Raw genomic sequence first — 13173 nt, 5'->3', positions numbered from 1 at the left:
CTCTCCAAACTGTCTGTGTGATCATGAGTAGAAGTCAATGCAGTAGGTAAAATGAAGGAATTCATTTAATTCTTATTGATTTTCAAAATTATTTACAATTTATCCTAATCAAAATAAATGTGATAGGCTTAATTACCATAGGAAATGTATTTCATCCATACAGAATAATTTACTAATCAATGACCTATAATTTTACTTACATCCATTTAACTGTTCTCTTCCTTATTTTTGGCTTAAAGAGATTTTTTCCATAAGATGGTATTTATGCTACTGTGGTTGTAATGAATATATAGGCCCTTAAATTGATTTACTTAATCTTGCTGAACCTGTGAGTAGGAATCCAGTTCTGTCAACATACTTTTAGCAAATGCCAATTGTTCACGGTTGTATCCTCAAGTAATTCCCTTACAATGAGTTTCTTGTCATATAAAATATTTCAACAGTTGTTCCTTTTTGGTAATAATTAGCCTTATTAATAATCTTTCCTTTATCATTTTAACCAAACAGTGTTTAAAGTGTTCATAACATCTGGCTGGGTGCAGTGGCTCATGCCTATAATCCCAGCACTTTGGGAGGTCGAGGTGGGTGGATCACCTGAGGTCAGGAGTTCTAGACCACCCTGACGTGAAACCCCATCTCTACTAAAAACGCAAAAAACAAATTAGCGGGGCGTAGTGGTGGGCGCCTGTAATCTCAGCTACTACGGAGACTGTGGCAGGAGAATTGCTTGAACCCTGCAGGTAAAGGTTGCAGTGAGCCTAGATCACACCATTGCACTCTAGCCTGGGCAACAGGAATGAAATTCTGTCTCAAAAAAATAATAATAAATAAAAATAAAGTGTTCATAACATCTGTTTATCCTAAGAAGTCCTCTGAAACATCGACATTTTTAAGAAAACACTGACTTGGATAACAACTTTCTTTTAAAAAGGCAGCTTCATTACTCTTAAGCTTTATGTATTGAAAGCAATTTGGCAGAATAAAGAGAAAGATAATATTTGAGAGGCACTGTAGTTAATGTTTTCAAAGTATATTTTGGGGGGAGAGAAAGAGAGAGAGAGAATAAACTTAAAGGACATGTCTTTAAAAGCCTGAACTCACTGGACAACTTGTTTTCAAGTATCTCTGGAAGCTGACCAACTCCCAACACAGTTGGTTGTCTACAATGCATTTTTTTTAAGTGCAAGTATTATAACTCAATAAAACTAAATGCTTTCAACCTGTATCATGATGAGCTATAAAAATGCTAAGAGATATCAGCCCAAAGTAGAGTATTTTTTCTTCTAATACTGCCTCATTCTTTTCTACATTTCTGTGTTTATTGCGCTATGATTAAAAGTACAGGTTCTACAGCCTGACCACCTGAGTTTAAATCCCATCTTTATCACTTGCCCTGAAACTTTGGACAAAGTCTCAACTGCCATAAAAGGAAGGAAAAATAAAACACCTGTTCATGGGGCTGGCCGTGGTGAGACAGCCAAATAAAAATGGCTCCCCGGCAGAACCTCCGACTAGTCTGGCACTGGTAGGAGCGCACAATGGGGTGGAGCCTCAGAAGGTTCACACCGTTTGCAGAGGGGTGGAGCCTGGCCTCTCCTGTTCCGGGGTGGTATCTGGGACTCAATTTGTGAGGCGGGAAACTGGCTAGCAGGAGTCCCACTTTGCTGAGAATCCCTGTTTCCCTTTTTTTTCCTTTTCGCCCAATAAATTCCAGTTTTCTCACCGTTCAAAGTGTCTGTGAGCCTAATCTTTCATAACTGTGTAACAAGAACCCAGCTTTTAGCTGAACTAAGGAGAAGTCCTACACCATTGGGATCAAATCAGCCAATACCTATATAAACACTTCGAATGGCTCTTGGCACTAAGTTCTCCATAACTGTTAGTCATTACTACACATTGATGGTAATCACAATAAAATTGTCTTCTTTAGGGCTACTAAGGTACTCTCAGATAAATATCGATTTCATTTTACTATAAGTGGATCCCAGTATCACGAAATGGCTAATTTTCAGAAGTGAATCACTTAACCCAAATTTGGAGTGAGAAAATTATGGCTTTTTCATGCTAAATTATTAATAGAAAGTCACTTTGTATTAAGATAGTCTGGCTCAAAAGTGTTTCAGCTATATAGCCAAAAAAACAATTTAATTATATTTAAGAAATATTATATAATTCTAATAATAATAAAAGTCAAACTTTACTGATTCCTTGTAATGAAGAGATTGGGCACTGTGGTAGGGAGAATAATGCTCCCCCAGAGATGACACATCCCAAAACCTAGAACCTGTGAATATTCTGCTTTACATACTTTACGTGGTAAAAGGGATGTTGCAGATGTGATTAAAGTAAGAATTTTGAGATGAAGAGACTATCCTGGATTATTCAGGTGAGCCCAATATAATCACAAGGGTCTTTATAAGTAGAAGAGGGAGATAAGAGAGTATGTGTCAGGGTCATGAACTGTGAGAAAAACTCAATGGACCATTGCTTGTTTTGAAGATGGAAGGAGCCACAAGCCAAGGAATACAGGAAGCCTTACAAGCTAGAAAAACCAAGAAAATAGATTGTCTCTTAGAGTCTGCAGAAGGAACACTTAAATTTTGCCCAGTGAGACCTATTTTGAACTTCTTAACTCTAAGATAATAAATTTGTGCTATCTTTTTAAGCTACCAAGTTTGTGGTAATTTGTTACAGGAGCAATAGGAAATTAATACAAGCACCTTGCTAAGTTCCCTCACTATAGGAATCAACTGAGTTAACCTTCCAATAATCCTATAAACAGATAATATAATTAATCTTTTTGACAGTTTTAGAGAGATGGAAACTGAAGTTTATGAGAGTGAATTAACTTGCCCAATATTTGAGTTGGGACATGACAAAGAGACATATACATATACCCACATACACTTTTCATTTTGGACAAAACATACAGGTTGTAAAAATCAACCATTGTGTGCTTGCAGAATTTATCTTCCTATGATGTGATTTTAAAATTAATTTCTTAGCTTTGTATCTTTAGCCATGTGAAAGACATTTACTTTGCACTTTCTATGTGCCAAGAACTTCATACTTACTCTGCTGAGAACACAACATTTAGTAAGAGGTCCTTACTATCAAGATGTTTATAGATTAGTTGAGGGAGACAGGCATGCAATCTAAAAAATGTTAATATAAACTATGGTACAAGCGCTTTGAGAATGATATGCATAGGACAATCTGGTAGCAAAAAGTAGAGAGATTGTCCTCATTCCATTTGAAAAAGTCAGGAAAGCCTGTTTAGAGAAAAGTATCCTAAATGTGAATCTTAAAAGTTGATTAGGGATTTTCTAGGTTTAAGCAAAGTATTTGTAGGGAGGAGGGTGGCGTGGCAATAGGGAGTGAAATATTTTCTAGATAAAACAAAGGGAAAACCATACGAAAAGGCCCACAAGCAAGTAATTAAAAAATATGGCTAGCACACAGGAGCCTGGTAAGAGAAAAGGCTGGAAAGGAAAGAGACACCAGACAGGATAGTTCTTGTATGAGGCTTGGAATTTACCTTGTGATGGAAAATTTTAGAAGGGTCTTAAATAGGGTGAAACATATTAGAATGATCACTTTGGCAGCAGAGTGACGTTTAAAAGTTTAGAGGATAGTTATAAGGTTATTGTAATACTCCAAGTGAGAAAAGAGTAAGGCCTTAGCCAATGCCAAAACCCTAAGGACAAAGGGAACATTGGGAGAAAGCTCCAAAGATGCAAAATCATATGAACATGAGAGAAAGGTCCCTTTGAGGTCTCTGGTTTGAATGATGTAGTAAACAAACGTATCCCCAACTGAGTTGGTGTCATATCGTTAGTGCTGTTCATCAAATATTTCCAATTCTCTCTCCTTCTACTGGGGCACAAGCTGAGCACTGCATTCTCTGGCCTCTTGAGTGAGCCCTTGCTTCAAGTTCAAGGCTATAAGCAAAACTAAAAAGCGTTGCTTCTAGGCAGAAGCATTTAATTGCTGATATAAGAGTCTTCAGAGCTCTGGCACAATCACCACAAAAGTTCAAGATGGTGGCTAGTTCATCAATTTGGTCTCTGAAAGACCTCGATGAGCACAGGCCCCCTGCCATCTTGCAAAGGACATGTAGTATTGTAATAAATTAACTGTGGTTTGTAAATCACCAGTATTGGGGGATTTGTTGTTGTTACATGACAGAGTCTAGCAAATCTTGACTAAAACAATAGATAATAGAGTATGAAAAATAGATTTGTAGGAGCTTGTTGTTGTTGTTGTTACACTTTATTGAATATAAGGGCCTGTGAAACATTCAGTGGGGGGGGGGGGAGCCCAAATTTGAAGCAATCTGATGATTTCCTCCAGATGCCTCACCAGACTCCCCAACAACGCTGCCCCTCCTTTGTGTTCCCAGAGCATGCACTGGTTATATTGTAGCACATATGCACTCAAGTGGAACTGTCTGTCCCATGCATCTATACCTCAATCCCCGAGCAGAACACCTAGCACCAGTGTAGGGCTCCATACATATTTATTGAATGTATGAATGATGAATGAACTAATGGAAATGGCTGACATTGCCAAGAGGGATATCAGTGTAAAGTGAGAAGAGAGCTGAGGACAGACACCTGCCATTTAATGGACAGCTAGAGAAAGGTTAGCATAAGGAAACTGAGAAACAGCAGCCAGAGAGACTGAAGGACAATCAAAGGTGACAATACGAAGGCATAGTTGAAGAGCATAATGAGATGAATGTAGTAGTCATCACTGAGGAAGATCATATGTGCATAGCACATCTGGGGAGAAGAAAGCATCGCTGGCACTAACTAACGGTGAACATTCTTACCATGAACTGATGTAGACAGACACAGAGAGAAACACAGGTTCTTCATTTCAAAGTCTTGCTCAAATACACATTGGTTTCCAATGCAGCACATTGGATAAAAAGACACTGGTGGGCTTGCTAAGTATAGATATAGGAGGACGAAAAGAAGTGAAAGAGAGGATCAGAATGGGACTGATAGAGGTATAGGAATCATCTGGGGTGGTTCTTGTTAGAATGCAAATTCAGCAGGTTTGGAGTGGGGACTGAGATTCTGGATTCTGCATTTTACACAAATTTCCAAGTGATGCTGATGCTGCTATTCCATGGGCCACACTTGAGAACAAGGCTTTAGACTACCATTTCAAAAAGCTTTAGACATAATATATAACCTTGGGCCTCAGTAGTTAAAGAAAAACAATTCTCATGCTTGAGGATCCTCTGTTGGTGAATTTACAACAGAAAGCCAGATTTATTCAAAGAATTTGAAGTCTTAAGTAATGTGGAGTCAGGTCATGAAAGATCATAGAGAATCTTAAATTTTGGGTGTGAAGAAATAAGAATTTGGGAGGTTTTCTATTTTTAAGTGATACTAAGAATACATTATAAGTTAGGAAGTTAAGATCCTTTTACCTCCAAATTCTTGTAAAAGCCACAAACCGCTGAGAAATTTGCTAAGAGAAAACTGTATTTAAGTTCAATGATCTCCAGCTCATCTAGCATTTTTGAGGAGAAATGTCACTTCTAAAGGAAATATTTTTATTGAATTCAAGAAAAATGAACAGTTTATTAAACTTCCTATACTCTACATACCACTATAATTTTTCTTTTTTCCTCATTTCATTAAAAAATTAAGAAGCCATACATACATTTTTCCATCATATTAAGAAAACGAGAAATGTAATTTTAAGCTATTTTTCATAAGCTTATGGCTAAAATAAATTTATTTTAGATATATATGGATGAATGAAATGAGCAGATGAATATTTAAAACCAAGTCTTCAACAGGCTGAGAAAGAAAAAGTCAGAAGCATTCTAATGAGAGTTTTTGTAACAAAACTTGGGTGAATAAATTGAGATGAAGAATAGTTTGAAAAAACTAATTCAGACCATACCCCATACATTTATAGGACTCCCTGCCACATATTCAGCTGTAACCCTTTTTCCATACAGCTGCCAATGACATCTTTTAAAGCTAAAACCCTTTCTCCATACAGCTGCCAATGACACCTTTTGAAAGTCCCAACCAAGATAATCATTTCCAAGATCTTGAAAGAGCCTTTTTTTTTCCCCCCGATGTTTTCTTCTAGGAGTTTCATGGTTTCCAGTTTTATGTTTTAGTCTTTAATCCATTTTGACTTGATTTTGGTATGATGGTATAAGATAAGGGTCCAATTTCATCCTTTTGGATGTGGATATGCAATTTTCCTAACACCATTTGTCGAAGAGACTATTCTTCCCCCCTCGTGTACTCTTCACACCTTTGTTGAAGATCCGATGACCATATATATGTGGATTTATTTCTGGGCTCTATATTCTGTTCCATTGGTCTCTATGTCTGTTTCTATTCTAATGCTATACTTCTTTGATTACTGTAGCCTTGTAATATAGTTAGAAATCAGCACATTTGATGCCTCTATCTTTGTCCATTCTGCTCAAAATCGCTTTAGGTATTTGGGATCTTTCGTGGCTCCAGATGAATTTTAGGATTGTTTCATCTGAAAAATGCCACTGGGATTTAGCTAGGGAATGCATTGAATCTATAAATCACTCTGGGTAGTATGGACATTTTAACAATATTAATTCCTCCAGTCAGTGAACATTAAATGTCTTTTCATTTATTTCTGTCTGATTTAATTTCTTTTATCAGTATTTCATGGTTTTCAGTGTAAAAGTATTTCCCTTCCTTGGTTAGGTTTATTCCTAAGTACTTATTCTTGTTAATCCTATTAACAAGGATTTCTTAGACATGACATCAAAAGCACTGGCAACAAAGAAAAAAAAAAGACAAGCAGTGTTACATCAAACTGAAAACTTCTACACAGCAAAACAGAGGTTGAGTAGACGTAAAAGCTGAGAGAAATTATTTGTAAACCACATATTTGATCAAGAGTTAACATTCAAAATACATAAAAATAAGAAACTCACAAATCAATAGCAAAAAAGAAAAGGTAGCCTGATTTTTTTAACAGGCAAAGGATCTGAATAGACATTTCTCCAAAGAAGACACATACTCATAGCCAGTAAGTATATGAGATGGTGCTTAACATCACTAGTCATTAGCGAAATGCAAATCAAAATGATAAAGGGATGTCACATCATGGTTGTTATGATGACTATTATCAAAAACAAAAGATAACAAATTAGTAGGAATGTAAATTGGTGCAGTCACTATGGAAAACAGAATGGAAGGTCCTTCAAAAAAATTAAAAATAGAACTATTGTATGATCCAGCAATGCCTCTTCTGGGTATACATCCAAAGAATTGAAATCAGGATTTCCTATCTGCACTCCCATGTTCTGTGCAGCATTATTCACAATAGCCAAGACATGGAAGCAGCCTAAATGTCCACTGACAGATGAATAAATTTTAAAAATGTGGCATACACACAATGGTATATCATTTGGCCTTAAACAAGAAGACAATCTTATCATCTGTGGCAATATGGATGAACCTGGGGGACATTATGCTAACGACAAATAATACATGATCACACTTATATGAGAAATCTAAAATAGACTCATAGAATCAGAAAGTAGAATAGCAATTGCCAGAGGGGAAGAGGAAATGAGGTGATATCCAAGGGTATAAAGTTTCAGTAATGCAAGATAAATAAGTTCTAGAGATGACTATACAGCATAGTGACTACGGTTAATACTTCTTTGTGTACTTAAACATTTGTTAAGAGGGCAGATGTTATGTTATGTTCTAATCATGGAAAATGTTCTAATCATGGAAAAAATAATAAAGATGTGAGGCAAGTTTTGGAGGTGATGGATATGTTTATTGCAGAAATTGTGGTGATGGTTTCACAGGTATATAGTTGTTTCCAAACTCATCAGGTTGTGATACATTAAATATGTGCAGCTTTTTTTATGTCAGTTATACCTCATTAAAATGGTTTAATGAATGAATAAATAAACAAATAAATAAATAAATAAATGCTACAACCAGACCCTGTCACTCTCTTATATCAACATCCTCATTGTGCATTTCATGTTTGAAGTACTACTTACTCCCTAGGGAATCCTCCCTCGTCTCAGCCCAGGTTCTGTTCCTGTCATAAGTTCTCTTAGCACCTTGTCTCTTCCCACATAGCAGTAACCTCTGTTGTAATTAATTAATGAAGTGATCATTTGTTTAATGCCTTCCTCTCTCACTGTGGAGTCCCTGAGGGTAGACTTTATTCACTGCTGTGCCCAATACCTATAGCACACTGTGTTGCATATAGCAGACACTCAATACATATTTGTTAAAGGAGCGAACAGTATTACATTATAGCTAATTTTGTTTCTTTTAAATGTTTCTCAACATATCAAAATAATTTTACTTTAAATGTTGCAAGATGTATATTTATGTTATGATGTAATAATATATAACATAATTATATATAATATTGTGAATTTATAATATATTAAATAATTATATATGTATATGTAAAATTTAAGGAAGGTATCAGTTCAATCTCAAAGTACTCTATGGCATAAATTGACTCTTGTAGTCATATGAAGCAGCACAAACCATTGCAGGTTTAGTTCTTATAAGAAAGAAATTAGTCTCTGAAAGTAAATCTCAGGCCTAAGAATAAAAGTCCTGTCAAACTTGTCATCATGTAACAAATCTAACTGTTGGTCAGCTTTATTTCTTCCTAGCTACTTTAAGGCAATTCAAATATCTTATAGCAACAGCCTGATGCTAGGGTTATGGGGTTAGGATCACGGGGTTACCATGACAACAGGTCATAGCACAAAGGTTTTAATGCTTATGGACAGAGTTAACATGAGACAAAAATGTATCTTTAGTTAATTGTTACTTGGGTATAATATGACTATTAAAATAATTATTTGATAATTATTCATAAGCAAATAAAACAAATAATTTACTTTTATGATGAACTTATCATTTATAAAAACACTTTCACAAACATTTCATTTGACTTCCATAGCAATTCTGTGATACAAAAAAGAGTTATCTCATGTAGAAAATAAAATGTCTTACCTAAACTCACATGTCTGGTAAATGGAAGAGTAAAGTCCTAAAGCCAGACTTTCTAGTGCCAAGTTGAATGCTCTTTCTTCTTTGTCATATGGACCATCAGTATTAGACTATAACTAGTGAAATAAAAACTTACATATAATGTAACTTTCTTATTTTTCAATTTCTCTTTGAAGAACCTGAGTCCTTCTTTTAGAGTTCAAATCTTTGGAACCATATGGACAACTCAGACTATCTGCCGAGTTGGGAAATACAAAACTAAACAATCTTTGTAGCTGTAGCTTCAGTTTAGTGGTTGGGTTGAAAAACAATTTACTACTGCTTTCTTCTATAGCCTGCTGCTAAAGCAATTATTTGACAACACAACTCTCTTATCTTCAGAAATCTTTTTATCATCTTTGATTTTTTGCATGAGGGAAGCCAAAACAGACAAAATTAGGGACACACAGTACATCTGTATTTGTCAGCATAAGGCTTTTATCTTTTCTAATCAATAATCCCTTCATTATTATCTCCTTAGCTTTTGAAGCTAGACCTCCTGTTATTTATACACCATTGACATCTCAGCATCCCTTAGCAACCCTAATGTACACAGAAATAACTACAAAACTTTGAATGAGCACGAAGTTATAAACTCAAATCAAATAGAACATTTTTTAAAGTAAGCAATTTAATGAGGTTTTTAAAATAAAGATATAAAATACTTGTATTGCTCATTACAACAACAAACATCTCAGTTATAAAATAAGGAATATTTATTTGGGCAGATATTACTTCAATATGGCTATATTAAATCATCTGGTACAGAATTTATTAAAATAATGTTTTTAAATTTTTTTCTCTTTTTATAAAATTTCAACTTTTATTTTGGATTCAGGTACATTTGCAAGTTGTAACATGTGTATATTATGTGATGCTGAGGATTGGGATACAAATGATCCCATCACCCAAGTAATGAGCATGGTACCCCACAGTTTTTCAACCCTTGCCTTCCTTCGTAGTCTCCAGTGTCTATTGTCCCCATTTTGATGACCATGAGCACTCAATGTTTAGCTCCCACTTATAACTGAGAACATGTGGTGTTTGGTTCTCTGTTCCTGCATTAATTTGCTTAAGTGAATGGCCTCCCACTATATCCATTTTGCTGCAAAGGACATGATTTCATTCTTTTTTATGGTTGCATAGTGTTCCATGGAATATGTGTGTGTGTGTGTGTATATATATATACACACATATATATACACACATATCCCACGTTTTCTTTCTTTTTTTTTTTTTTTTTTTTTTTGAGACAGAGTCTCGCTCTGTCACCTAGGCTGGAGTGCAGCGGCACGATCTCAGCTCACTGCCAGCTCCACCTCCCAGGTTCACACCATTCTCCTGCCACCGCCTACCGAGTAGCTGGGACTACAGGTGCCCGCCACCACATCCGGTTAATTTTTTGTATTTTTTTTTTAGTAGAGATGGGGTTTCACCATGTTAGCCAGGATGGTCTTGATCTCCTGACCTCATGATCCACCGGCCTCAGCCTCCCAAAGTGCTGGGATTACAGGAGTGAGCCACCGCGCCCAGCCCCAATGTTTTCTTTATCCACCTAGGCTGAATCCATGTCTTTATTATTGTGAAGAGTGCTGCCATGAGTGTGTGTCTTTTTGGTGGAATGATTTATTTTCTTTTGGATATATCCCCAGTTATGAGACTGCTGGGTCAAATGGTAGTTCTATTTTAAGTTCTTTGAGAAATCTCGAAAGTTTTTCCACAGTGACTGAAGTAATTTACATTTCCACCAACAGCATACAAATGTTCCCTTTTCTCAACAGCATCTGTTGTTTTTTGACTTTTTCATAATAGCCACTCTGACTGGTGTGAGGATGGTATCTCACTGTGGTTTTGATTTGTATTTCTCTGATTATTAGTGATGCTGAGCATTTTTTCATGTTTGTTGGACACTTGTATGCTTATTTTGAGAAGCATCTGTTCATGTATTTTGCCCACTTTATAATGAGGTTATTTGTTTTCTGCATCTTGAATTGCTAAAAGAATGATTTTGAAGATGCATGGGAAAACCCCCACTTCCTAAAGTTTGCCTCAATATAAACAAAATAGCATTTAGGAGCAGTTACATAAGTGATACAAAATTCCGCTCTTGGTATATACCCAGGAGTAATGAAAATGTATGTCCCCACAAAAACATACACATAAATATTCATAGAAGGATTATTGATAATAGCCAAAAGGTGGAAATAACCCAAATGCCTATCAATTGACAAATGGAAAAACTATGGCATATCCATACAATGAAATATTGTTCAGCCATTAAAATGAATAAAGTATTAATACATGCTACAACGTGAGTAAACCTTAAAAATATATGCTAACGGAAAGAAACCAGTCACAAAATGCCACATATGGTAATACAAAATGTCTAGAATAGGGACATCTATAGTGAAAGAAAACAGATTAGTGGCTGCTTGGGGCTAGGGGTGAGGAGATGGGGAGAGATTGGGTGGTAGCTAAAGGGTACAGAGTTTTGTTTTGAGATGACAAAAATGTCCTAAAACAGACTGCAGTGATGGTTACATTTATCTATGAATATACTAAAAACTACTGAATTGTAGACTGTAAATGGTTGGATCGAATGGTATATTATATTAATAAGAATAAATTATTATTAATTAACTAATAATAAAATTAAAAGGAATAACCCATTTAAAGCAAAGCATTCCTCCTTTGCCCTCTGCTCAGAGGCCTCTAAGCACAGATGTACTTAAATGTACTTACATTTTATATTAGCATTAGATCCTGAGAAGGAAAGGAAGTGTTCCTCAAAGTGTGTGAGCCAATGAACATAGTGTCATGACAAACGGACTTTTTAAAATGACAGTGGTATAGCTGAGGAAGCTCTTACCAGACAGATCTGTCCAGAGATAATAGCTATAAACTCTGGACAAAACACAAAAAGACAACTACTGAAGGGCACTGGAGAGGCAGGAGAAGCAGGCCAGTCTGTAGGGGTGCTGACTCTTAGAAGAAGAGAGTGGCAGAGATGAGTTTCAGGACGGTTTACTGTCTTAGCCTGAGAGCAGACCACAGGTGACACCACAGAGCAAGAAGTGACTAAAACTCCCACAGAAAACCCTCAGTCTTCCTGGGCTGGGGCACTCGTTCTGTCTTCCTCTTACTTGGTCACCCTCTGACCTCTGGCATCTGTAAAAGCCAGCATTTCTGGGTTCCTTTCCTTCTCTAGTCTTCCTGTATCTCTTTTTCGCTACTGTTTGCCCCTTCAACACTAGCATCCTCCAGAGCATTGCCCTCAGCTTCCAATTGATGCACTTTCTCTTCAGAGTTCATCGACTCACGCTGCTTCAACTGCCACTGAGACTGTCGCATGCATGGCAGACCTCCCTTCTCAATCTCCCTCCTGGATCCCCTAGCTTCAGTCCTATGCCAATGACTTGGAAGTTAAATTTTAAAGTCAGTGCTGCTCTGTCACAGAAGCCAAACATCATATTTGGTCACGATTTCTCTTGAAATTCCTTAGGAAAGCAACATGTTGGATTTCTCATTTTTCTCCATTTCTTGAACTGCTTTCACTATTGAATTCAACTATGATTCCATTGTACTTGGTTGTCCCATAAGAATCTCTAATACACAAATCAACCTTCCAATCTTTCTTTCATCTGCCTGTATCAGGTTCCTGCACCTTTACTTCCTATGTTAACCGGTAGCATCAAAACTAACCTGGTTAGATACAGGAGGCAGAGCAAGAAGCCTGATAGAAGTCTATAGCACTTGTCCCCCACCCCAAAGGAACACCAAATTTTAACAATTAACTCCACACAAAAGTCACTAACACAAGAACCAAAAATCAGGTGAGCAATCAGTACCTGCTTTTAACTTCATATCACTGAAGAAGACATTACAGAGGGCAAGACAGATAGTCTTGAATGCCGACACCATCCTCTCCCATCCCCCAGCAGTAGCCATGCAGCTTGGAGAATGTGGGCACTTGGGAGAGGCAGAGTGCAGTGATTATGAGGCTTTGCATTGAACTCAGTGCTGCCCTTCACAGCAGAAAGCAGAGGAAACACTTGGATAGGCCCTGACCAAAGGGTAATTGCCCATCACAGTGGTGAGCTTGAGTTCC

General features: G+C 36.7%; 1 protein-coding gene across 10 annotated transcripts in view; it reads right to left on the bottom strand.

Annotated features, from left to right (window-relative positions):
- The window catches only part of LOC105487675 (corin, serine peptidase), a 276725-nt gene that overhangs the window by 209247 nt on the left and 54305 nt on the right, over positions 1–13173 (bottom strand). The gene's annotated exons all lie outside the window — the stretch shown is intronic.

This window comes from Macaca nemestrina, chromosome 3, assembly GCF_043159975.1.
Source record: "Macaca nemestrina isolate mMacNem1 chromosome 3, mMacNem.hap1, whole genome shotgun sequence".
Taxonomy (NCBI): domain Eukaryota; kingdom Metazoa; phylum Chordata; class Mammalia; order Primates; family Cercopithecidae; genus Macaca; species Macaca nemestrina.
The sequence above is the reverse complement of the archived record's forward strand: the minus strand, read 5'-3'. Positions and strand labels throughout refer to the sequence as shown.